The 25,655-nt window shown below is 35.0% G+C and overlaps 1 protein-coding gene across 2 annotated transcripts in view; it reads right to left on the bottom strand.

The window, feature by feature from the left end:
* LOC123868837 (homeobox protein abdominal-B) overlaps nucleotides 1-12,485 on the bottom strand; it is a 69,976-nt gene extending 57,491 nt beyond the window's left edge. For both annotated transcript variants that reach the window (XM_045911483.1, XM_045911485.1), the window contains exon 1: nucleotides 12,252-12,485. The gene's annotated coding sequence lies outside the window, so the exon portion shown is untranslated. The remainder of the gene's footprint in view (nucleotides 1-12,251) is intronic.
* Between the last annotated feature and the right edge of the window lie 13,170 nt (nucleotides 12,486-25,655).

The raw sequence follows: 25,655 nt of genomic DNA, 5'->3' as shown, positions 1-25,655 counted from the left end.
AATTTTTTTTCGGCCAAAATAGATATCCATCTCTTGTCCATGTTGAAGGAACTGTTTCGATTAATCGTTTACCTCGCTCGATTGTTTCTATGATTTGAAATGGCATTTTTTTAAACGCCTGGAATAGAAGTATGACCATTAATTATCTATAAATATCAATGACAACGAAATTGATTGATCTTTTCGCGACTGCATTTGCTACAATACATGCTATTCGACGTAAACAAGCACTTACACTCGTCGTATGATAGCTGGGCGGTGCGACACACACTAACGCCACGGCTACTCAAATCAAACTGAGCCGCTAAGCACTGAGTGATGAGTCGCTGCGGCTGCGTTGACTGACCGGGCGGGGCGTGGGAGGGAGGAGCGAAAAGGACGCAGTTATTTGATTTTAGAAATATGCTGCAAAATGATGTAAATATAAAAAAAACTAAGAGATTGGATATAGTGCTGAAGTTTGAATAACGCGTGACTCTACTTACAAATATTGAAGTTTGTGTTTCATTCGATTAATTTTAATATTAAATAATTTTTTTTTTTTTATTAAGTACAATATTCACATTCATCTTCAGGATAGTGATTGTATATAGCAAAAGTTGCGCAGTGTGGGCACCAGAAAAAATCCAAATCTATCAAATATTTAACATTTTCGTTTGTAACTATAAAATGCGTAGGCTTGATTTCGTCGTTAGTTATCAAAAATTCACAACCGAAACAGCGAGTCGCTCGTATAAAGTGTGTAGATGTCCATGGCCATCTCAAAGACATATGTATCAATATTATAAAATCTGTCTTGGTTAAAAACTTATCAATGTCCATTAAATCACTTATCATTTTTTATTATAAGCAAGATAACCGATATATAAATCACAACTTGATTGTGAGTTTTAAAATTTTATTTCAATAATGAACCCTAATTTTATTAATATGGCTGACAAACAAAACACATAAGTTGTTTGTAAGTAGTATTGCGGTTGTATAATAACCCTTAACTCGAATAAAAGTAACTACTCGCACGTTTGTTTAAAATATAGGCGGAAATATTGTTTAATTTTAAGAATTTTTACGGCGCGTTTATTAAATTAAGAAAACTAGCACATATTACTCAATAACATTAATTTCCCAACTGATTAATGAGCTATAACCACCACTTCAACAAAATCAAAGATGAATCACATTAGATTATAAATAAAAATGGCTGCACCTATTTTTTACTAACTTTTCTTAACACTGCATAAAATATTCTGTCAAAAAAGTGTCATAATATGTATAAGTTTACTGCATCTTTACATCAACATTCCATATAAAAGTCGTGATTAGCACTGTCATTCGGAAAAATGTCGTTAAAGAATGGTAACAAACACCATTATGCGATAAGATGTCGATGCGATGCGATGTCACTACATCTATACGACCACTACACGACTAATACATCGTGTACATGACTGTTATGTGACTCTAATAAGACACTTATTCGTATAAAATGGGCCCATTCTCGGTTGTATCGACGTAACAGCGACGTAATTACGACCAGCTTATGGAACCAAAAGTTAAATTCGGCACGTTATGGCGACTTCATAAATGTTTGTTGGGAGTATACCTATAGGTACTTACCTAGTTAGACCGGGCCTCAAGTGGTATTTCGTTTGTAAAGTTTCGTTTCGTTTTTAAAGTAGATATAGATAGGTATAGATAGAGTAATATGGGACTGAAGGTTGACTCTTGTTAAATGTCTTAGAAGTTCTTCCTTTCTGAATTACAGTGTCAAAAAGCTTACAGCTATAAAAATATGAAAATATTTCGTATCGTCCAATCACCTTAAAAGTACAGACTAAAAACCCGAAGAGGTAGGTATGCAGTGGATTCAGATTACCCGGCGTCTATATTTAAACGGCGTTTTTTGTTACCGGTTAGTTCGGAGCACTAATTCTGTTTACGACTCGTCCGCCAGATCAGCCCGTTCCAGATACAGCTCCCACGCCGGCATGTCCCTTCACACGGGTAGGCGGGCGGTGCAACGAACCTTAAATGCATTGAAACCTACTCACTCACTAAAAACGGATAAAGCATTCAACTTTTCCGAAATATATAGCTACTTAAGCTCCTACGCGAATAAAACGCTTTTTATTTTTATTTCTCTGGTATATTTTTCATGTTTCTTGTTTTAATAATGTAAGTTTTAATCTGATAGCGTCTTAATGATTTTGAAATATACCTAGTAGGTAAATGTAAGTATGCGAACGTACCTACATCTATATTAATAAGTATTATAAAGAATGTTAGCGAATTCGTTGTGTGTAGATGTGAAGGTTAATCTCCGGAACTACTGCGCACCTATTTGAAAAATTCTTTTACAATTTGAAAAGCTACATTTTTTCAGAGTACCTACATAAGTAAGTATCTATTTTGTTTAACTCAGGTGAAGTTGGCATGCTCTGCTAGTATGGCTGTTTAGTTATAAAATGCACTCTGAATGAATTTCGCGGAGACCTAAGTGGATATTAGTTTTTTTCTTTACCTAATCTGGGTTTTATCGCTACCTACTAATGGGTAATATCATCACATCCCAACAAATATCTACTAGGTATCTAGGTAGGTATTTAGCTTCCAATAATTATTTACGTATTTATGATTAGGTTATTACTCTATGGATACTAATTATAGCGTGTGTGAAAGGGCCTTACCTCATTTCCATTTACCTCCTACACGGACCACGGTATATGTTTGTAGTATTATCGAAACAACATTGAACAAAATTTATCGATATTGCTCGCATAATAACGAACCTTTAGAAGCATTCTGATTGGATCGGAGGGCTCTCATATACGGCGTGTGTGAGTGCATAATCTTGTAACACATAAACGTATATCCTCTCCTTTATCCGACTCGTATTTTAAGTTTATTTTGTAACAAAGTTTAAACATTCTCATGTCGTATTATCAAATCGCAATTAAAACTGGCCGCAACGTCCAACGGTTTACAACCACTGGACTACCTCAGTATAAATTACTAGACTAATACTCGTAAACGTTTATAGCGTTTAAAAAGGAGTAGTATTCTATAAAACTAAAGATACAGGTAATATAAAAATATAGTGACTTTTAAACGGTTATAAACGCACGTCGTAGAATTCGGAAGTAATAATCGCGAAACAGCAGTGAAAGTCAATGAAACTCAAACCATAGAAACGCCTAGATTTAATCACACTGTAAAGCGGGCACGCGCGATCATAAGTTATTCGTTATAAATCCCAACTTTTTATGTACCACTAAACTGTTTTATTGGTTATTAACACGTGTTGAACGACTAAAAGACTAAAACATTTGTAGAAAAGTCCGATCATTAACATATGAGTGTGATGAATTACCATTCTGATATTTCGGTTTATATTACGGTTCACCAGGTAATTATGGCTATATTTTATTTTAATGGCAATTTAGTTCCTAATTTTGTAGTTACACAATTTATGTTGTACTGAGTAGGTAATAAAAAGTTTCAATTATGAGGGACTGTTTAGATTTTCATCAAATTAAGAATAAAATATAATTTACCTAATTTCCTTCTAAGATTAATATTTATAACAGATTATAATTAATTTTACTTATTTTCTATACATTTTCGTAAGTATGTAGGTATAAGTAATTGATAAATCTGAAAAAAAAACAGGATAAAAACTTATATTTTCAGAAGAGAAATAAATTGAAAACCAGAATAATTAGTTTGTGCAACTTCAACTAGGAAACCGAACTGACCATGCTTCGATGATCAGGTGATGGTTAGATTTTATTCTGATTAGGTAGGTAGGTGCTTCTTCGTCTTTTTTAAAATAAGATAAAATTGTGATTATAATTTTTGTTTTTTTTTTTCTATACTAGGTTTAGGTACCTACTGTTTTAAATTACTTTAGTAAAATGTAGGTACACAACCGCCTTACCTACCTCCATAAATATCTAACTAAGTAGGTATACCTAATTCTAACTAAAAATTGTAATTTTGTTTAAATAAATAAAATTAATATAAAATTCCTCAGTTAAAACTATGCTTTAATTAAATTTATTTGTAAATAAATTAGGTCAATATACCTAGGTACATACAATAAAATTGGAAAATTAGTATTACTTAAGTTGGCATCAAATTAACGTTAATAACCGGCATAAATCAATTATTCGTTTGAAACATTCGTCGACTTTTAAATCGTAATAAAATGTACCTACAAACGGCAGTCAATTTATTTATTGCCTTAAAGTTGTAAAACGATATTACACACCATAATGACGTGTGTTATTGGTATTTATTTCAACCATTTTACCATCAATGAGCACTTCATCGTTTATGATAGTTTCATTATAGTTCTAATAGAACACATTTTTAACCCCCGACCCAAAAAGAGGGGTTTTATAAGTTTGACGTGTGTATCTGTGTATCTATCTGTGACATCGTAGCTCCTAAACTAATGAACCGATTTTAATTTAGTTTTTTTGTTTGAAAGGTGGCTTGATCGAGTGTTCTTAGTTATAATTCAAGAAAATCGGTTCAGCCGTTTAAAAGTTATCAGCTCTTTTCTAGTTACTGTAACCTTCACTTGTCGGGGGTATTATAAATTGTTAATTTACACTTGTATAAAAAAATATTTGTATGCCTATCTGTTCGTTACCTTTATTGTGTTTACTCATTGTTCATCCGATTGTGCTTAAACTTTGAACAATAATATTCTTAGGACTTGCGCAAAGTTTTCTGATGTAGTGAGTAGGTACCTATACCTTCAACACCAGTAGCATTATACCTCCTCACACGTTCGTAATACTTTTACTGTTAAAAAGTTATAGGATCTTTAGTAGAGCCAAGCCTTTAGCTGAGCTTCGATTTGTGCTAACCATGGAACCTGTCCCAAGTCCAAAGTATAGCTCTTAAGTACTCTTTACTGTACCACATCTATAACAATAAATAATTAATAACGAATAAGTAACTCTACTTAAGCCCTGACTCTACAGACTTTACATCTTGGTAAAAAGTAAGGCTTGGCCGTTTAATGTTCATGAAACTAATACGCGTCATAACAATAGCCTTTAGTTTCACTCTTATAATCCCAGTCTAAAAAAAGATAATTCATTGTCTATGAGAGTGTACCTGTACGGATGGTGAATTATGTAGAGGCGATTGCAGGTTGTAAGTTTGATAATATTGGTTGCTCTACCTATATTGTACCTACTTAGATGGTCACAAAATTATGGGACTCTTTTCAGATTAATGACGTGGTTATACAACTGCATAATATTACTTACGAGTTTCTTTGATAGTGTTGAATTAATAAAACTTATTTACCACGTTAAAAGAAAAATGCAACTAGCATTCGAACTTCAAGTCAACAAGCATAGTAAAATAATATTAGGTATACCAAGCATACCTACTCACAAAACCTGTCAGTCAAGTAGGTAGGTAGGTACATAAGGCAACAATGTTGTGCAACACCACATGCGCAGTATCGTATAAAAAGCCTGATTTATTTATTGCTCTTACAGAATATCAACAATGAAACCATTTTAAAAGTGAAACGAAAAGGATTATTCAAAGGGTGTCCACCCATTGTCAGTTCAGTCGGTTATGCAAATGAGTACGCTGAAATCGAAAGTCAGGCCATCGACGACGGTAACTGACGCGCAACCTTTTCATAAATTATCGATGCGCATTAGGCAAATTGTCGCCCTTTGTGAGGTACGGGCCCGTAAAAACGTGAAACAATGCACCAAAATCATAGGCATTATCTGTCGCGTCCTTTATAATGAAAGGGTCGAATTTGCATAATTTTGGTCGGCTTGGGCAAATATTTTGGATTTTGTGGGAAACGAAAGTGATTCGGATTTTGAAAGTCTGTAAGTATTTGCATGTAAATAGTTCGGGCTCGAGGCTGGAGCGGGGTAGACATCGCGTGGTTTTCGCATATTTCTTGAACATTCATGCTATCAGGAAACGTGAGCACGAAAAGAATAAAGCGTGATCGTGTCATACACATTTTGATAAGTGCCTTACCAGTGTTGTGATTTATATTCAGGTGTGTTCGTGTTACCGGATAGTTAAGTTTTTACGGGCACGATAGTGGGGGTTGAGTGGAGTCGACGATTTGTTTATCGGTTATAGCGACTCGACGACAGCGATGACGCGGTATCAGCTTCGTGTAAAGTAGATCTTTTTATGTGTGCCACCTTTAGTGCCCTGTTTATTGCTTTGAGGTAATGCTAGTATCTAGGAGGAACACGGTCCAATTGAATACGTGTAAAACGCGCTACTATCCTTTGAAAGTTTTTCATTACCTTCATCAACCCATCAACGACCCACCACTGAGTGGAGGTTTTCTCTCACAATGAATAGGACTTAGGTCATATTTCACCACGCTGGGCAAGTACAAATTGCCAGATTTAGATACATCTTTAGGATCATTATGGAGAACTCTCAGGTCAGGTTCCCACGCGATGTTTTTCTTCATCGTTAAAGCAAGGGATAGTTAATTTCTGAAAACGCACATAACTCTGAAAAGTTACAAGTGCTCGGGATCGAACACTGGACCTTCCGAATAGATGGCTGACGTTGTAACCACTAGGTTACTACTTACCATTCATTTTTACCACGGTAGGTAAGTAGGTAATTAGGTAGGTACTTACCTATCTAACTCCTCAATTCAAGATTTTAAATTGAAACGTTCACCAAGTTCCAATAATCCAAACGTAACCGCAATTCGCAGTGTCCCCACAAAATGGCGTCGAAACCGCACAACGTCATCCGTCGCATTTATAACATTTGCATTTATATCAGAGACTGTCTGTCATAAACGAGGCACACTCTCACTGACCGGCTCGCGGCTGTACAAGTATGATTACTGTAAATCATCATAAATCAATCCCGCAGTTGCCCGCACTATATCTAATTGCGCTAGATCTCGAGGCGATAAATCATATAATTCTGCGGGTAGGTACAAGTTTCCATTTTATAATAACGGCTTTATCGTAAAAGTCTGAAACTTCAGGGATTAATGGTGCGCTGTAATTTAGAGTAGGAAGTAACAAAATAAGCTGTAGATACGTAGGTAAGTACCTACTTAGGTAGGTATATATCGCAGGGAAATATTTTTTATCTTTGACGTTGACTCTAACTTCCAAAATCTAGGATAAGTATCTAACTGACTGACAAGGATATCTACTTACTTGAGATCTTGCATTACGGTTCTCTGTAGGTACGAGTAGGTATCTTTAACCTAGACCCCCAATAAAAAAAGGATTTTGATAAATTCCTACGTGATTGTTATAAAAAACCTAAATTCACGTAAACGTAGTCGCGGGAAAACCTTTAGGTATACATACCTAAATAGAGAGGATAAGTATTTATCTACCTACCTACTAACGTACCTCTATGAATATGAACGACAAAGAGTTGAATTTTAATTATTGCATTCGGAAAGTAACTCATTTTTATCAAACTGAAATCAAATAAAGAAATACTTAAGTAGAGTTTTATTTAATAAAAATGTAAAAACTTTTATTTCTGTAATTCAAAAAGCTGCATGCTTACCTACTTACATGTGTGGGGTATATATATATGACTCCGCTGGTGTTAAATGAGACACCCAAAGTTATGTACACTGGTTTATTGTTACCCACATTATATAATACACAATAAGAAAATTTACACTAAAGTTGTATTTACAATGCTAACTAATTATTTACATGGAACAGAATGCGTTCTATTCATTAGTTGCGCGACGACCAAAACGCGGTCCAACCAACCTACAGTGGTCGGTCGCCACACATGTTTTATTTTTGGAAGTTCTTTCTGTTTCAAACATCCTGATCAAGGATTTTGAATTCTGATCGAAAATCCTTTTAGGTAGGTACCTACACACCCAAAGTACAAATGAATGTCAAAGTAAAGTTACCTTAGCATGTTTGTAGGCAAGGTAGATAGGTATCTCTATCCTAACCGCTAATAAATCATTACTTACTTACCTTCAATTTTAATGACTATAGAACCTTTAGCTTAAGGTGGATATAACGCTATTTTAATACATATTAATATAATCAGCGACTGCTTCGTTGAATAGATAAATACATAATGAAATATTTATTTCCATACACCTTAGAGGTCAAGTTAACAACTTTGATTAGTAATGATTAAATTATTTAAATAACGTGTCAGTGAATGTGCTATTTTAAATACTCGTAGGTAGGTACAAAAAGTAACTAATTCTATTACATAATACCTATGATTTTATCTATACCTATCAATAATAATAACCTATTGTTGATACTTATCATCCTGAGTACCTACCTACCCGTCTAATCAAAAGCGCCATGGCAATCTTAAAGTGGACCGTAAGACCTCATTCATACGAGAGCTTTTTTAACGTCCGTTAAAAAAGCGTTCAAATAGAACCATTTGTTCTATTTGAATCATCATTCCCACGTATCTGTTCACACGACAACGTTTTTTTACACGTACAACGTTAATATCCGCCAAAGCTTTTATAAAGCTCGTGTGAATTACCTAGGTCTTAGTAGTAGGTGCCTACCTAAGATGAATAAGGTACAGAGTTAGAAACACTTTCTTTGATATAGTTTTTAAACCAAACATAATAACAATATTTATTTATTTTGTACCGAAAAATTACAAACTAAGTAAAACATGTAAACATTGAAAGAACAAGAAAAGTTTGTGTTAAATACGTAAGTATCTATAGAGTCAACTAGGTGATCCACCCGGATTCGCTCGGTGAAATTTTATATAACTACCTATAGATTAGACATAGTATACAATAACAAAATATTTTAAATAGGTCGGTACCCATACCTATACCCTATGTTAGATAGGTACTTCTGGATAAAATAGCTTTCTAATGGTGAAAGAATTCCCTATACAAATCGTAAAACTTACAGTACCTACCTACCTACCTATTGATCGATTACAAACAAACAAATCTTTAGGTACTTTTTATAATATTAGTGTAGGTAAATTTAAATTACATAGATAAGTAATGTAGATTTAATTAAACATTGAAGTCAATATGATTACCTACCATTACCTACATGGAATTTATTCCAGGCCCTTCAAAAATTCCACTTCTGCCCTATGGTCTGTCTGTCGATGTCTTACTTAGTTGGTTATTTAGTTTCAAGAGAGAGCGATAATAAATACCTGGGTAGGTATTTATTAGCGCATTATTATCTATATGTATTTATTATAGGTAATTATAGAAATAATTAGATTTTCTATCCAAATTTTGCAATATACCTAAAAGTGTTTTTGTATTCTAGTGACAGTAAAGTTTTTGAATAAACTTGGGTACGAAACCAGACCACTCATCTTCGATTGATTAACTTAGTGGGGTGTTCTGTGTTAATACACGATATAATTTGTACTTATAGCTTTACCTAGAACTTGCCCGCCTTGCTTCTTAAGTAGGTACTTAGGTATTCAGGAAGCAAAAGCTTTGGATAATTTAATATGTCCTGGAAAAAGCAACATTTTGTTGATTTGATTCCACAATATTACCGACCTAAAGGTAGCATAACGTTTCCCAAGGCTCAATTCAATTCCGTAAGGAAATACGTTCTTGAACTGTAAATAAGTCTGGCATTTTAAGAACCTCGCCTAGTATTTTACGTGCATTGGCAAATACTTACGTACAATGCGACAATAAACCCTTTAAATTCCCGAACGTAGCAAACGAAGGTTAGTGGCTATCGTAAATTAGGCTTTATGACTTTCATAGAATGGTCCAATTTCGGTCAAAGCAAAGATTCTACTTACATGAGCTTGCACCGGCTCTATACGCCAGCAATGGCGACTCACGATTTGAAAACAGATTTATGATCGGCCACGATAACGGGCTTGCGATAAAAATTTTGCCATTCCAAGAAGCACGTATTATACCTAGGTACTACGTAGGTACTAGGAATTGCAATCCAGCGGCATTTTCAATCCAGCTGGATTTTTGCTGGATTGAAGCAAATCCAGCTGGATCCAGCGCGGATCCAGCACTTATTGATTTTTCAAATAAATGCAACATTTTTTTTTGGTTTAACTTTATAAACTTTAATAACTAACTACCTATATTTGTTTGTAGTTATAATATGAGGTTCTTATCAATGAAAAAAGCGTTTCATATGGCAAAAAAACTTTTTTTAATGAAATTAGGTAGGTATGTATTTAATCAATCGAAGTATGATTCATTATCTATACACTATCGCCATTTTATAGGTAATTCATTGATTCCATTGCTGAAAAATTGTGAAAGCGAGAATTAATAAAATCTTTGGAGGCAATAGAACCTTTGAACTGAATCGAAATTGAATTTTTTCTTTGCCAGAAACTGTCTATGTTCCGAAAAAGTGTTTGTTGGAGCAAGGTTCGGGGAGTATGGAAGGTGTTTCCAAACATAGCTCCTTAATTTAGCGATCGTCTGTCGTGATATATGAGATCTAGCGTTACTCTGAAGCAGCAATGGACTAGAGCAGTTATTGACCAGTCTCAGTTGTTTAACGGCTAGCTTTTCTATCGAGGTTTGCAATTGTTGACAATAGATATCTGTTTCATTCATTTCATTTCTCATTTCTGTTACAGTTCTTTTTTACTTTTCTGAAAGACATTCTATAGTTTTTGCACGAAAAGAAAGTTAGTTATTTGTTTTTTAGCTGAGTGCGGATCCGCACCGCTGGATCCAGCGTCAGATGCTGGATCCAGCAAGCCCCAAAAACGTGCTGGATCCAGCTGGATTGCTGGATTGCGGATCCAGCATTGCAATCCCTAGTAGGTACCTACCTAAGTATAAACCGACCCAGACATCAAGAAAAAATAACTTTAATGCAAACGTGTTCACGAAGTTCGTTTCAGTATCATCCGCACGAATATTAGTCGTGAAAATCGAACTATCATTGATTGCTCTTTCAGTCACGATAGGAGGTGCCTACTTACCTATATAGTAGGTACCTACCAATATACCTCCTTGTAGGAAAGTATTTATGTCATGCGATACGGGTTTTCAGAAGAGTTTAGTTTTAAAATAAGTAATAATAAGCTAGATTTTTGTGACCCCTAAAAAGTTATGCTCGCCTAAAGTTTGAGGTTTAGAAACTTTATTCTTATCACTACGAATCAACCCATATTATTGCCTAGGCATAGTACCTACCTACTTACCTAAATGCAAAAATGTGTTTGTTTGTTGGTCTGTTCCTCAAGCTCGCTGCAATGTAGCGAAGGATTGGCTTATTTTGATTTTGTTCCATGGAGAGGTTAGTTTTTATCCCGGATTACGTAAGTTTAAGTAAGTATAATGACTAAATCCACGCAGATGAAATTGCGGAAATCAGGTAGAAATTTTATAAATGACTATAGATTATGCCCGCGACTTCGTTCGCGAGGACTACACGGATTTCAACCTCTGAAAATTTTTGAAAATCCTTTCTTAGCGGATGTCTAAGTCATGAAAGCTAAGTAAGTATCTGCATGCCAAATTTCAGCCCTTTATGCCTCCAACCAGTAGTTTGAGCAGTGCGTTGATAGATATCAGCTTTTCCTTTTATTATTATAGGTACTCAAATAATTATTTTACCTACAGTACCTAAACATTAAATTAATAATGAGGTAGGTACCTAAGTATATGGTAGGTAGGTACTAGGTAGGTACCTACTTATGAATGAAGGAATATAATTTTATTGCACATCACAAAATTAGTACAGAAAAAACACATAAAGCACAACAAAATATAGGCAGGTAGGTACAATTTGGCGGCCTTACTAATACTTGCCTACCTGAGTTCTCAAACATTGCATACCTACTTAGTAAGTAAAACTTAGATAGGTAGGTACATTATTCAGATAATGATAACTTACATACGCCCAATCGCAGTTGAGTTGATATTTTCATAGACACTTTTTCACATTAGGTAGGTAAAGATGAGCTCTTGTATTCTCTCTCTATTCATCAGATTTAATTAAATAAAATACTTCCACAGAACTTTACTGTTAAAAGGCGCTAGTAGGTATTTATAGGAAATAACTTTAAGTACCTATTTTTAGTTTAAAAAATTACTATTATTCCAAGAAAACTCCTACCATTAGGTAACAGTACTTAGGTAGGTATGTCATTTATGGAAAGCTCACGATCCTCAGCAATGAGGATTATACGCAGAGAGCAAGTGATTTCATATGATACATACTTAATCTAATAATAATTAATAACTACTTAATATTATGTAAACTTACTTGGATGTTGTTAATCTTCTAAAATCTGAAGCACCGTAACCTCTGATACATTACTGTGATAACATATTCCTTTGCACTCAAAATCGCCTCGATAACAAAATCAGCCGATAAAATGTAAAAAAGATTTTATGAAAAAAAAATCTATTTCATTGTCTATAATAAGCACTAAAGGGTTTTTCTGTGGAAACCCGCGGCCATCTTTATCCGGCGTGCGTACGCGCCTGCGCCGCGCGAACAGCGCGAAATTACAGGCGGCGCGAGCACCACCGACGTCGTGTATAAAAATAAAATAAACTTAAAACAACGTCATATTGTGCACGTGTGTGTGAGCCGGTATTTATTTATAGGCTAGTAGCTATGTAAATGTAACGAACACCCAGATCCAGAACAGTGTTTCTTGTGGTTTGCATAACGTCTTAATTCTATCGAACAATTCAACTACCTATTGACTCACTTTACGTACCGATCATCTATTTCTCTCTCTCTCTCTGCGTCGTATTTCTCATTGATAAGGGTCATGACCCTTATCAATAATCACACACATAGGTATTACCTAATGGTAACTTACGTAGCTGCTCAGGCCAAGTGCAAATTGGCAGACTTCACACATCTTTACTAAGTATAGAGAACTCTCAGGCATGCAGCTTTCCTCACGACGTTTTTCTTTACCAGTAAGGCAAATGGTATTATTTTAATTGCTTAAAATGCACATAACTTTAAACGTAGGAACGTTCCCGGGATCGAACTCAGGACGCGAATAAGAGGCCGAGTACTTATTAACCAATAAGCTATCACCGCTTTAAGGCTACAGTTGCCTACCTGTTAAATGCATAGAATTAGATTAAGAGGAAAACCTATGCGAATGACATTGACGATTTCCCCTTCAAACTAGCAATTTTGACATGTCATGACCCTCTATTGACAATTAATCAAGCAGACATTTCAATCTGCGAAATTTACGCGGACTTTTAGTATTTTGACGTAGGAGGGTAAAAGATCCAGTACATGAACGAATAAGGACTACCCTGACTTTGACCTAAAATTAAGATATATGAGAATCGTTCTATATATAATTTTTATATTTTTTTTTATCTGTGTCTATACACAGTAGGTATACACTCTTAAATTATTTAAATATCAAAAACGCAAAAAAATGCGTGGTATTAATTATTATAAATTATTTTATTTAACAAAAGGATAAATTGCCAGTAAATGAACTGGGAATTTCAGTGAATGAACGAACTCTATCTAGTGCATAAACTCTCGATTCCTATTAATAAATTCTTAAGTATATTTTCGCCTTGGAATTTTAAAAAAAATGTCAGATTTTCAGTTTTTGACTTATTGTATATTTTTTTCTACATTTTGCGCGATAAATCAAAAACTATTTTACATAATAATAATAAATAAAACCTGTTTTAGAAGACTGCAAGTTACAATAGAGCCGCTTGGAACAATTTTTTTTGCTGTTTCTTCTGGTAATATTCACAATGCAGAAATAATAATCATCATGGTGTTTAGATGGTTTGCGCCAAATTATAAAATTTTTTTTTAGTAAAAGTAGTTAACTATTCTTATTTGCTCATAAACGCAACGAGGAAATACAGCTTCCACATATAAAAATTTGAGTCCAGGCCTTGCTGTTAGCTGCTAATGGGTTCTCAAAGTAGCCCGAGTATGCTTGTTTTACTGGGCACAAAAGGAAAGAATGAAAGGAGCTTACCCAGTACATCTTAAAAGATCCGTTATAGATACATGCATCCTGCCATGCCTTACCTATGCCAGCCAAACATGGGTCCAGACAAAGAATATAAAAAGAAATAGTGACTTGCTAAAGGGCGATGGCAAGGTGCATAAATTAAGCAAAAAATATTCAAAGTGAGAATTGAAGACATAAGAAAAAAGACAAAGCCTACAGACACCTTGAGACATGCCCTAAAACTGAAATGCAAATGGTCATATTGTATCGATTTTTACAGATGAAAGAAAGACAGGTAGGTAGACCTAAGACGCGTTGGTCTAATGCTATTGTGCAAATCGCGAGAGAAAATTAGCTTGATAGTACCAAAGACAGAGAGAAATGGGGATACCCAAGAGGGATCCATATCCAAGAAAGCAGAATACCAGAATAAATATAAAAAAAATTCAAAAGAAAAATAAAACCGACTTCAAAATCACAAACACTAAAAAGTAAAAAATAATTTAAGTTATTGTGGTTTTTGAAGTCGGTTTTATTTTTATTTTGAAAATTTTTTATTTCAAAATTTTTAGTGGCCCCACTGTACTATAATAATATGCCATGCCCAGCTAAAACCCTACTGTTTACTAAGCAATTACACTGATCGCGAGCAATTTGCTCTTATCCATTGAGGAGTTCTGTTCTCCATCTCAGAAGATATTCATCAGAACTTCATCAAATTTATATGGGACCACCTGCAAAGTATACCTAGCTTTTCAAAAAAAAAAAATCCAGATCGGTCCAGGCGTCTTTGAGCAATCGGTGAACATACATTAAAAAAAAAATTGAATTTGCTCTTATCCATTGAGGAGTTCTGTTCTCCATCTTCAAAGATATTCATCAGATCTTTACCAAATTTATATGGGACCACTTGCAAAGTATACCCTATCAAACAAAAAAAAAATCCAAATCGGTCCAGGCGTCTTTGAGTAATCGGGGAACATACATAAAAAAAAAGATACCAACGAATTCAGAACCTCTTCCTTTTTTTAAAGTCGGTTAAAAATATACTAAGATTTACTAACATGGTGTTATACCATAGAGTAGCAAACAGAGGCAAAGCTTCTAAGAAGCGAGCAAAATTTATAACTATTTTGGTAGGGCTGGCACTGGAGGATACAATTTAATTAACAATAGTTATTTGTTCAACAAGATGGTAAAGTTTGTTTTTGTTGTGATTGCCTAGTTTAAATATCGATCTTTAAATATCGATCGATAGATCTAAATATCGATTTTGAACGAAATCAGTCAATTTAGAAAGAATTATAAATGGTGCCAACTTTTTTAAATTTTGGTTACAGGTTCCTATTTTGTGATCCCAGGGAGCTCTAAATATCGATTTTGAACAAAATCGGTCAATTAACAAAGAATTTCAAAATGGCGTCGACTTTTTTAAATTTTGGTAACAGTTTCTTATTTTGTGATCCCAGGGAGCTCTAAATATCGATTTTGAACGAAATCGGTCAATTAACAAAGAATTTCAAAATGGCGTCGACTTTTTTAAATTTTGGTAACAGTTTCTTATTTTGTGATCGCAGGGAGCTCTAAATATCGATTTTGAACGAAATCGGTCAATTAACAAAGAATTTCAAAATGGCGTCGACTTTTTTAAATTTTGATAACAGTTTCTTATTTTGTGATCCCAGGGAGCTCTAAATATCGATTTTGAACGAAATCGGTCAATTAACAAAGAATTTCAAAATGGCGTCGACTTTTTTAAATTTTGGTAACAGTTTCTTATTTTGTGATCGCAGGGAGCTCTAAATATCGATTTTGAACGAAATCGGTCAATTAACAAAGAATTTCAAAATGGCGTCGACTTTTTTAAATTTTGGTAACAGTTTCTTATTTCGTGATCCCAGGGAGCTCTAAATATCGATTTTGAACGAAATCGGTCAATTAACAAAGAATTTCAAAATGGCGTCGACTTTTTTAAATTTTGGTAACAGTTTCTTATTTCGTGATCCCAGGGAGCTCTAAATATCGATTTTGAACGAAATCGGTCAATTAACAAAGAATTTCAAAATGGCGTCGACTTTTTTAAATTTTGGTAACAGTTTCTTATTTCGTGATCCCAGGGAGCTCTAAATATCGATTTTGAACGAAATCGGTCAATTTACAAAGAATTTCAAAATGGCGTCGACTTTTTTAAATTTTGGTAACAGTTTCTTATTTCGTGATCCCAGGGAGCTCTAAATATCGATTTTGAACGAAATCGGTCAATTAACAAAGAATTTCAAAATGGCGTCGACTTTTTTAAATTTTGGTAACAGTTTCTTATTTCGTGATCCCAGGGAGCTCTAAATATCGATTTTGAACGAAATCGGTCAATTTACAAAGAATTTCAAAATGGCGTCGACTTTTTTAAATTTTGGTAACAGTTTCTTATTTTGTGATCCCAGGGAGCTCTAAATATCGATTTTGAACGAAATCGGTCAATTAACAAAGAATTTCAAAATGGCGTCGATTTTTTTAAATTTGGTAACAATATCCTGTTTTGTGATCCTAGGGATCCTCAGATATTGATTTTGAACAAAATCTATGACAGTTCAAGAAAATAGATTTTAAACACTATTTAAATTATTATCATTAACATTAAATTAAATGAAAACACGACGCGCGACGTGTACTGCAGCCCCTGAGCTTGAGCACAGGCCGAGCCGATATAAACCGATTTCTCTCCGTACGCGACGTAGCGCCTGTGCTCACGCACACACGCGCCTCAAGCTTGTAGTAGTGTACCTATCGTAGCGCGCTTGTATGAAGCTTTGACTCTGTTCGCTACTCATGTGGTTATACAACGCAATACCACACTAACAAACACTCGTACAAACATACAGACAAGTATATACTCACACACACTCACACACACACATGGACGCACGCACACGCACTTTTGAACGGTTTGAACGGAACACGGTTTTGAAATTGAAATTGAAAAAAGTGTAAGAATTTGTAAGAAAATATTTAAAAAAGGTATATCAGCCGGTTTTTTATTCCAGCTCTTAATACATGTAAAAACGTCCAATCTGTTCATTTACTTGAGCCTTTACCCTAGTACCTAATTATATCGACCGCCCCATATCAAAACAAAGTAAATGTCATTTTTCCGAAAATCGTTTTATGTCATAAGCCTAACTTTCATAGTATGTCCCGTTGTATTGTAAGGACACCCACATTAAAGTAAAATTAAAAGCTAGTAAGTCGCTTTGACCATTTTAAAACATAGTAAGTCTATGAACTGGCTAGGTTTTTTATAGATTAATGCGCCTTACTAAGTTTTTCAAAGGAATTAGATAAAATAAAATAAATATCACCCATTATCTAAATACCATGTCAAAACAGTAAATACTTAATGATGCATTAAAACTTAAAAGTAAGATAGGAAAAGTCAATGACCTCTACATGTCAACTGTTAAATATGGCTTGCAAGGGAAATACTTTGCATACTTACATAATGTTTTTAAGGTTCCATATCTCAAAAGGAAACACGGGACCCTTATAGGATCACTTTGTTGTCTGTCTTTCTGTCCGTCTGTCCGTCTGTCGTGTCTGTCAAGAAAACCGATGGGGTATTTCCCGTTAACCTAGAATTATGGGCAGGTAGATAGGTCTCAACTCTCATAGCCCAAGTAAAGGAATAAATCCGAGAACAAATTTCGTGATTCTAGATCAACGGGAAGTACTGTATAGGTTTTCTTGACGGACGGACGGACAAATGGACAGACAACGAAGTGATCCTTTAAGAGCTCCGTTTTTCATTTTGAGGTACGGAACCCTAAAAAAGAAAGTGATGCACATCTAATGAATAAATGTGTAGGCCAGTCTTCACACTAAAATATTTAAACCCCTTTAATTTAAAAACTGTCATAGCCTAGTGGTTAGAACGTCCGCCTCCTAATCGAAGGTCGGGGGTTCGATCCTGGAATCACGCACTACTAACTTTTCAGTTATGTGCGTTTTAAGCAATTTAATATTGTATATCAAATCTTTGAAAAGAGCAACCGCCGAGTTTCTTGTTGAAGACTACGGCCTAAACTTCTCTTGAATTTAAACCACTTACTAGGTTTTGATCTGAGAAAGAAATTTGACATTAATTGACAAAATTGAGAGACCTAAGCTTGTATAAGAACACAGAAGTGTCATAATTCGTGTTCACTTTGCCTAACGTCTCTCGGAGAGCAGAGAGAGATTTAAACTGTTTCTTATAATCACTGGCCATATTTCAAATGCGAAAGTGTGTTTGTTGGTTTAATATTCAATCACGCTGCAACGGAGCAACCAGTCGACGTGGTTTTTTGCATGGATACATTTAAAGACCTTGAGAGTGACATCTCTCTCCGCATCGTATTCTTTATTGCTGAGGGTTGTGACCTCTTTCCATTATTCCTACATCTAATGGTAGGTTTTCTTGGGATAATAATGCGGTGGGTTCAAAGAGCCTACGGAACTCGACTAGAAAAACGAGATTTTGACTCTTAGTTTTAACGGTTATGAATTAGTTATTATTATCAGTGATAAAATTGATTAGGGCTGCCAGGTAAAATGACATTTATCTCGGAAAATCAAAGAGTTTCCACGAGATTTTTTCCAAGTTTGCGCTACTAAGTACATATATTATGAAGAGGAAAGGTTTGTTTGTTTGTTATCGATAAACTCTGAAACTACTGAACTACTTGCACTAAAGACATAATCATCAACATCAACCGACAGACGTCCACAGTGAACATAGGTCTTTAATAGGGTCTTCCACATGCTACGGGTTTGCGCCGCCTGAATCTTTGCGCTTGCGCTTGACGACAATCATGCTTTAAAGAAAGCAATGATGAGGTCCAAGTTGGAGCACGCTTACCTGGAAGATGCCTATTCACTCTTGGCTTGCAGGTATCTATGGTATATATGGCAGGAAACACGGCCGCCGAAATGGCGTTCCAACCTTTAGGCTCTCCCCATTGCCCGCAGCATGAATCTGAGCTTCCTTATGATGGTTATATTATGTACATATAATATCTCATAAGAAATCTCTAACACACAATCCAGCAAAGTCCAATTTCGAAAAAAGCTAGCTAGCCGACAAATCTAACTCAGGCAGCCTTCGGGAACCTTCGAGATGTCTCTGTCCAAAATTCCTCAATGCTTGAAGAACAGTTTTGAATAGTGCATATTGTCAGTGATGAAATATGGATCCGAAATATAGGTCTTTTTTTTGTACACAGGAAATGCCTGACGCATACCCCTCCGTCATGTGGGGCTTGCACCAAACTTGCACTACTACGAAATCCATTTCGGAACACGGCACCCGGAACGAGGCGCGCTATCTCCTAACATAGGTATAATACCTATTTAGATCACTTACTATCTGTCATCATAATCTATGACAACCTCCGAGTATTTACCTGGTAAAACCGTAACTTTAGAATAAAATTTAGTATATAAGCAGGCTTCATTTAGAAATGAAAAAATCCCTATTTTATTTTTCAACGATTATAAACACAACTTTCATTCAAAAATAATAAGCTTATATTCATTTTAAATAATATTTTGCGACGAAATGACGCGCACAGTCCTTCCGCCATGACAGTCCAGTGGACACTGAATTCCATAGAGCGCCTGCAAGAAAATAAATAGCACAGGAAGTTTTTTGGTTAGTTTTAGATTATTTAAGAAACGAAAAACATTTAGTATAAAACTAACAGTTAAAATTGATTGCTAAACCTAAACATATCATTTTCTGGAGGTTGGCTTCAAAGTATCAAGATGTTAAAGAAAACTTTTACAGAACAAGTTGCGAACAGCAATGTTTTCAACTTGGTTTTTTTTTATTATTGGGATAATGTATACTAAATTAAAAAAGGCCCTTATAATCTTCACAAACTGAAGTTTTTAATTGCATGTATTTAATAGCTGTTAATGCTTTAGAAAAATAAACAATTTACTTCAAAGTACAGCATTTTTGCGATTTGTCAAATAGCAATTACCTTAAGCAACTACTTACTAACTAATTGATATACCTACTTAGTTTCAAGATCCTCGGAAAATATCTTCGAAGTTTCCCTGCACCAATTGCAGCTTAGAATTGCCTGCGCATTATAAAAATATATTTGTACACGAAATTACATCAACAGTTCGCCAACCTTAATAAAAATTATCAAAAAGCAGATAAAATATACTAATATAATATCGAGTAAATTAAAGTAAAGCTTGTAGCAGACAGGCGGGGAATTAAGCTGAGCCAGATATTGCGGGTGATATTCGAGCTCAAGCGACCGGTCGTCGACCTGCCGCCCCACGCCTTGACTTTCAGGGCTGCCTTTACCACATTTTCATGAAAATTTTACACAAAATATTATGTGCCCGGTAAAACCAACTGTGGTTTTTGTGGCACTGAATGTAACAAAAATGCTATGTATATTCTATAAGTTTAATACATATAAATAAAATAAATAAATAATTCTAACTAAATAACTAAGTAATAGGCTTTAACGAAATTGTATGTTTTTGATCAAATTTATTTATAGGGGTTTGATCACAAAGTGGCCATGTCACCCCTGTAGAATCAAAACCAAATAACGAAATACAAAAACATCTTACACTCTACGCCTTAACCCTTTTAATACTAATTTGAACAGCATTCTTGCTTTTTCAGATGTTTAATGAAATTAAACATCTGAAAAATATGATATTCAAGTACCTAACGGCAAAATAATTTCAAGGTGAATCATTCTGTAATTTGTTTTCACTTGTCGTATGGAAACCTACTTAAAGTATTTGCTTAATAGTACAAATTACTTTTCAATATGAAAATGACGTGATAATTAGCTGGGAGTGAATAAAAAATGTAATAGGTAGGTAGAGTTATCGAACATGACTACCTATGGGTACCTACCTACACAACTTGACCACTACACGACGGCCATACCAAACGGCGACATTTTTATCTAAATAAAATGATTCTGTCAACCCTATGAATATAACACGTTGCGTCCGCTTTTTAATTTTACATCGCAGCTGACAGACGCCTGTATAAACATACCCTTAACCGCACAGTAGGTAGGTAGACAACTAAAATATTAAGGTTGGAGGATACCTACCAAAAATCTGATTGGGTATTTTGGTTCACATAATTATACAAACGTCTTAATCATGGATATTATTGCCGCATAAAAATCTTTGTTGACACGAAATTTGCATTGGAATTTTTTAATTAACTTTCCAAATATATGGGTATCTGTATCATGGGACCAATTTTATCTAGGTAATGCCGACCGCCCGCGGCTTCGCTTGGCAAAAATATAAATCTTCTGTATTCCCTATCCCGTAAGAATTTAATTTTTTTACTAAGAATTTTATTTTTTTCAAAATATTCGTCCTTATATTCTACATTTTAGACTCAAAAAATTCACTCTGGTCAAAATTTCAGCTTTCAAAATCCAAGTGAAATCTTATGATCTTTTCCTTATTGTACCTACCCATAGGTAGGTATAATAATATTATGTAGGTACGTAAGTACATACTTAAATATTGTAAGTAGGTAAGTAAATAAATTTACCAATTTTATTGCCTATCTGATGAGTAGATACATTGGTACCTTGGCCACCTGACGTACCTAAAAAAAGTTACTGCATTTTACACGAATGAATATAGGTAGGTGAGTAGGTAGGTGTCTAGAAAAATTGCTGAAATAATTGTGTAGAGATTTATATATTTAAGGATCTTGTATTGAATAATTCATTTTATATGGCAAAATAGAGTCATTGATCTGTATTTTTTGGAAAGTTAGAAGTTAGGTACCTAATTATTGTTGTAGTGGTAACATTAAAAAAATTATTGGAAGATGTAAAATACTTAGGTTAGGTAGGCTGTTACCAAATAGAAATAGGTTAGTATAGGTAGGTACATAACTTTTTTAAACTAAGTAGGTATGTTATAAGAAAGTGAGGGTTCTGCCTCCAAAGCTTTATCTAGTAGAAATCTGTATGAAAAAACAAATTCATTACCAGGCACCTAATGAATTCCTTTTTTCCCGATTTACGAGAAATATTTTGATGACTCTATAAACATTCATATCTTCATAGCTACGGTAAGCAACAGGTAGGACATTATTAAATAGATTAAAAACACGATAACAATTTGACAGCTTTCATTTGAACCCAAAGGGTGGCAAATATTATTAGATATCTACTAAGCCTCCGCTGTCTATCTGTCCATCCGAAAGCGTCTGTCACGAATGATCTCTACAGTTTCAGCCGTAAAAGTACCTATGTATCTACTCTTTTTTTTTAATTTTTTTTTTATTACGATCTACGAAGTTATTTTTTGTGGGCGAACTTTTGATAAAACCCTTGTAATAATAATAGAATTTTTTCAACGTCACTCAATTCTTTCAGCTCTATCTTAAAATTAGATGCCGCACTCGGAGGGTGCCGAACTGTTTGTCAGGTGTTAAAATGATAGATAGCGCTAAGTACTGGAAAATGGTGGAAGCAGGTACTTACTAACCTAATGGAAAACTATTCTTTTGATTTTGAGGTGCTTTTATTTTTTATCCTCTTTTTTCTAAGGCCTCTACAAGTAGGTACCTACTTAGATTTATATTATTGTTAGTTAATACGAGTCCTTCCAAGCACGGAACCCTCGGTATGGCAAGTCTGACACGCGCTTTGTCAGTTTTTTTTTATACCCAACAAATAATTTTGTTAGTATCTAATAATTAGCAAAAAGCTTTAGATTATTAGGTACCTACCTAAGTATAATGTAATAAATTTTTGATTATATATACTTGAATAATAAATTTTCGTTTTTTGTCTTATGCATGTCGATATTTTATACCTAAATGCTGTAGGTATTCAGATTGTTTAGCTTTTGTTGGATTGTCCTGATTTCTATTTAATTTATTTATCTCAACAGTTCCGAGAAACTTATTTACCTACCTACTCATATAAAAGCTTGCCAATCCAAGGGGGCTCAAACTTTTCTTTCTGTTATTAAAAAACTTCCTAAAAAAATTACCTAGGTAAGTAGATAGATAGGTACCTATATTTAAATTTGAACCTACCTATCTACAAAAAAATGAAATTGTTGTGACTCAAAATACTCAATTCGAATGTAGGTACTTAGGTGCCTTGATTAAAAATAACTTAGACCTACATACCTACAATACATATAAAAGAGGAAAAATATAGGTATAGGTACCTACATAGGTGCCTATAGCTACGTCTAATACGTATTAGATTAGCTAAGTACCTATAGGCATCTAAGTTTTATATTTTACTTATACCTATAAGTAGGTAGTTAATTGGTGTCCTATTTTTTAAAACATTATATTTGGTAGCTCTACTTGTAAGATCCCTTGTTTAATAAAATATCTACATCTATGTATCTGTGTTCACTGGTGTTCCCCTTCAAGAAAGCCATCCCCCGCCCCTAGAAAACAATAAATATGTCACTGGAAGATATTACAAGACGCTAAGACGGCTTCGTCCTCCGTAAATTATTACTCTGCAACTTTCCCGATGAGTTCTGTTTCGTACTAAATAACTTTTTACTTTTTATGGCTGTGTAGGATCATGCGCAATTCCTTCGTATTTATTTACCTAGATCTGGAAGTTGTTAGTTTGATTTGGTAATATGTATAGGTATACCTTCTTACTTACCTTAGCTATCAAAAATACGGCACGTCCAATATTAATTACCTATACCTACTTAATTAATATTAATTAGGTATTCCTACCTACCTAAGTACCTACCTACTTACCTATGGTGCAATAAAGATAACCAATGATTACTTTTCTTGTGTTTTCATAAACTTATTCCTTACTAGAGGATGCCCGTGACTTCGTCCGCGTGGAATTAGGTTTTCAAAGATCCCGTGGGAACTGTTTAATTTTCCGCGATAAAAAATTGCCTATGTCAATTACATGGACGCAAGCTACCATGGTAGGTACCTTTCATACAAATCGGTCAAGCGGATGGGTCTTTAGGAATCCCGTGGGAACCGCTTGATTTTCCGGGATAAAAAGTAGCCTGTGTCCGTTGCCGGGATGTAAGCTACTTAACTCTGTACCAAATGTCAGAATCAGTTAAACTGTTGGGGCGTGAAAGGTAGCAGCCAGACAGACAGACAGGCACACTTTCGCATTTATAATATTATAGTATGGATTAGGTATTTGTCAATTATTTATACAAAGATAATCTAAATAAATTAGGTATGTATGCTTGCTTTCCCATTTTGCCTTAGATAAGCCATGCTCACTTTAACCAGCCCCCGGGCAGAGGGGTTTAATATTAGGGTTCCTGTTTTATATTTTTGAAACATACGAAAAATCTAAACATTGACTATCAAACCTGGATCTAATAGCAATAACAGTTTTCCTTGTCTGCGTAAGTAGGTAGGTAGGTACCTACTTACCTACCTACCTTCTATTACATACTTATTTAAACAAATTTTTCTCTCCTACTTAACCTTAAGGTGCCCGCTTTGAGTAAGTAAGTATGTAGGTAGGTACCTACTAGGTATAGGTACCCTATGTATCTATAGATATTTGTGAACAAAAGATAGATATGCATAGGTAGGTATCAAATTAGGTTAAAAGGCAATGTTCCCACATCATAACAATGTAGCAAAATGATAGCAGCTGACTTCACAAGCAGCAGTTATCTGTCAACCGAACATTAAAGAGAGAGCTCTGTATTTTAGACCGAGGGAAAAACACTTAAAAACACATTGTAGTCCGCGCCTTACAAAGCAAACAAAACTTGCAAAAAAAATCAGGAAAAAGCGCCGGAGAAAAACAACGTCTATAAAAAGAAATAGCAGAGTTGGCGGGAGTGCGGCTTGCTCAGCGCAACGCCATTGGCCGCCCCCCCCCCTCCCCCTCCCCGGGTCCCCGACCCACACGCTCGACCGTAACTCACTCTTCACTTGTTTTTACTGCCGCCATTTTGTGACGTTCGCCTCGTCCAAACCGGTACGGCGCTTTAGGGCGTCTCTCCACTACACTACGTTGAGGCAAGGTAACGACCACCAAACGTGAGAGGGGGACAGAGCTATTCACTGTATCACTCTAACACACAGTTCAAACGTATTTTCTTGTACGAACGCCGCTAATATCGTTTAGTGGAGAACGGACTTTAGCCAGCGTGCCACAGCCCTAAGTTTTTTACGTGGTTAATCCTAAGAATGCCAGAATTGCGTGTGATAACTGAAATGTTCAGAACTCTTTGTTTGGCAACCTCGCAAATCGTTGTTTATGGGCTGATTTCTTCTTTAATCTCTTTTAAAATAGCACATTTTCATTCGCTGAATAATAGTGGTAGAATGTACCTACCTACTTAAATACAAGACACTTCAAAAACCTGAAATTTACCTACCTCCAAGTAAGTATACCAACTTAGGTACTTAAATAAAGGAAAGCTCTACATTTCAGGTGCGTAGAAGGTAAGAAGGTAAGTATACTTATACCTACTTAGGTAAGTATCTACTCATTAGGTCTGTACCAACCTACTTACCGACCTATCTTTCTACATTCAATACTTAAGTAACTCCTACCAGCTATTAGGTAGAGCTTGTCAATTTTATTTTTAGACATTTATCACCTAGGTACCTAGGTACACCAAGTTAAAGGGAAGGTAGGTACCTACCTAAGTAGGTAGGTACACTATTCACG

Source organism: Maniola jurtina, chromosome 10, assembly GCF_905333055.1.
Source record: "Maniola jurtina chromosome 10, ilManJurt1.1, whole genome shotgun sequence".
Classification (NCBI taxonomy): Eukaryota; Metazoa; Arthropoda; class Insecta; order Lepidoptera; family Nymphalidae; genus Maniola; species Maniola jurtina.
Note: the sequence above shows the minus strand (reverse complement) of the source record. Positions and strands in the feature narration are given on the sequence as shown.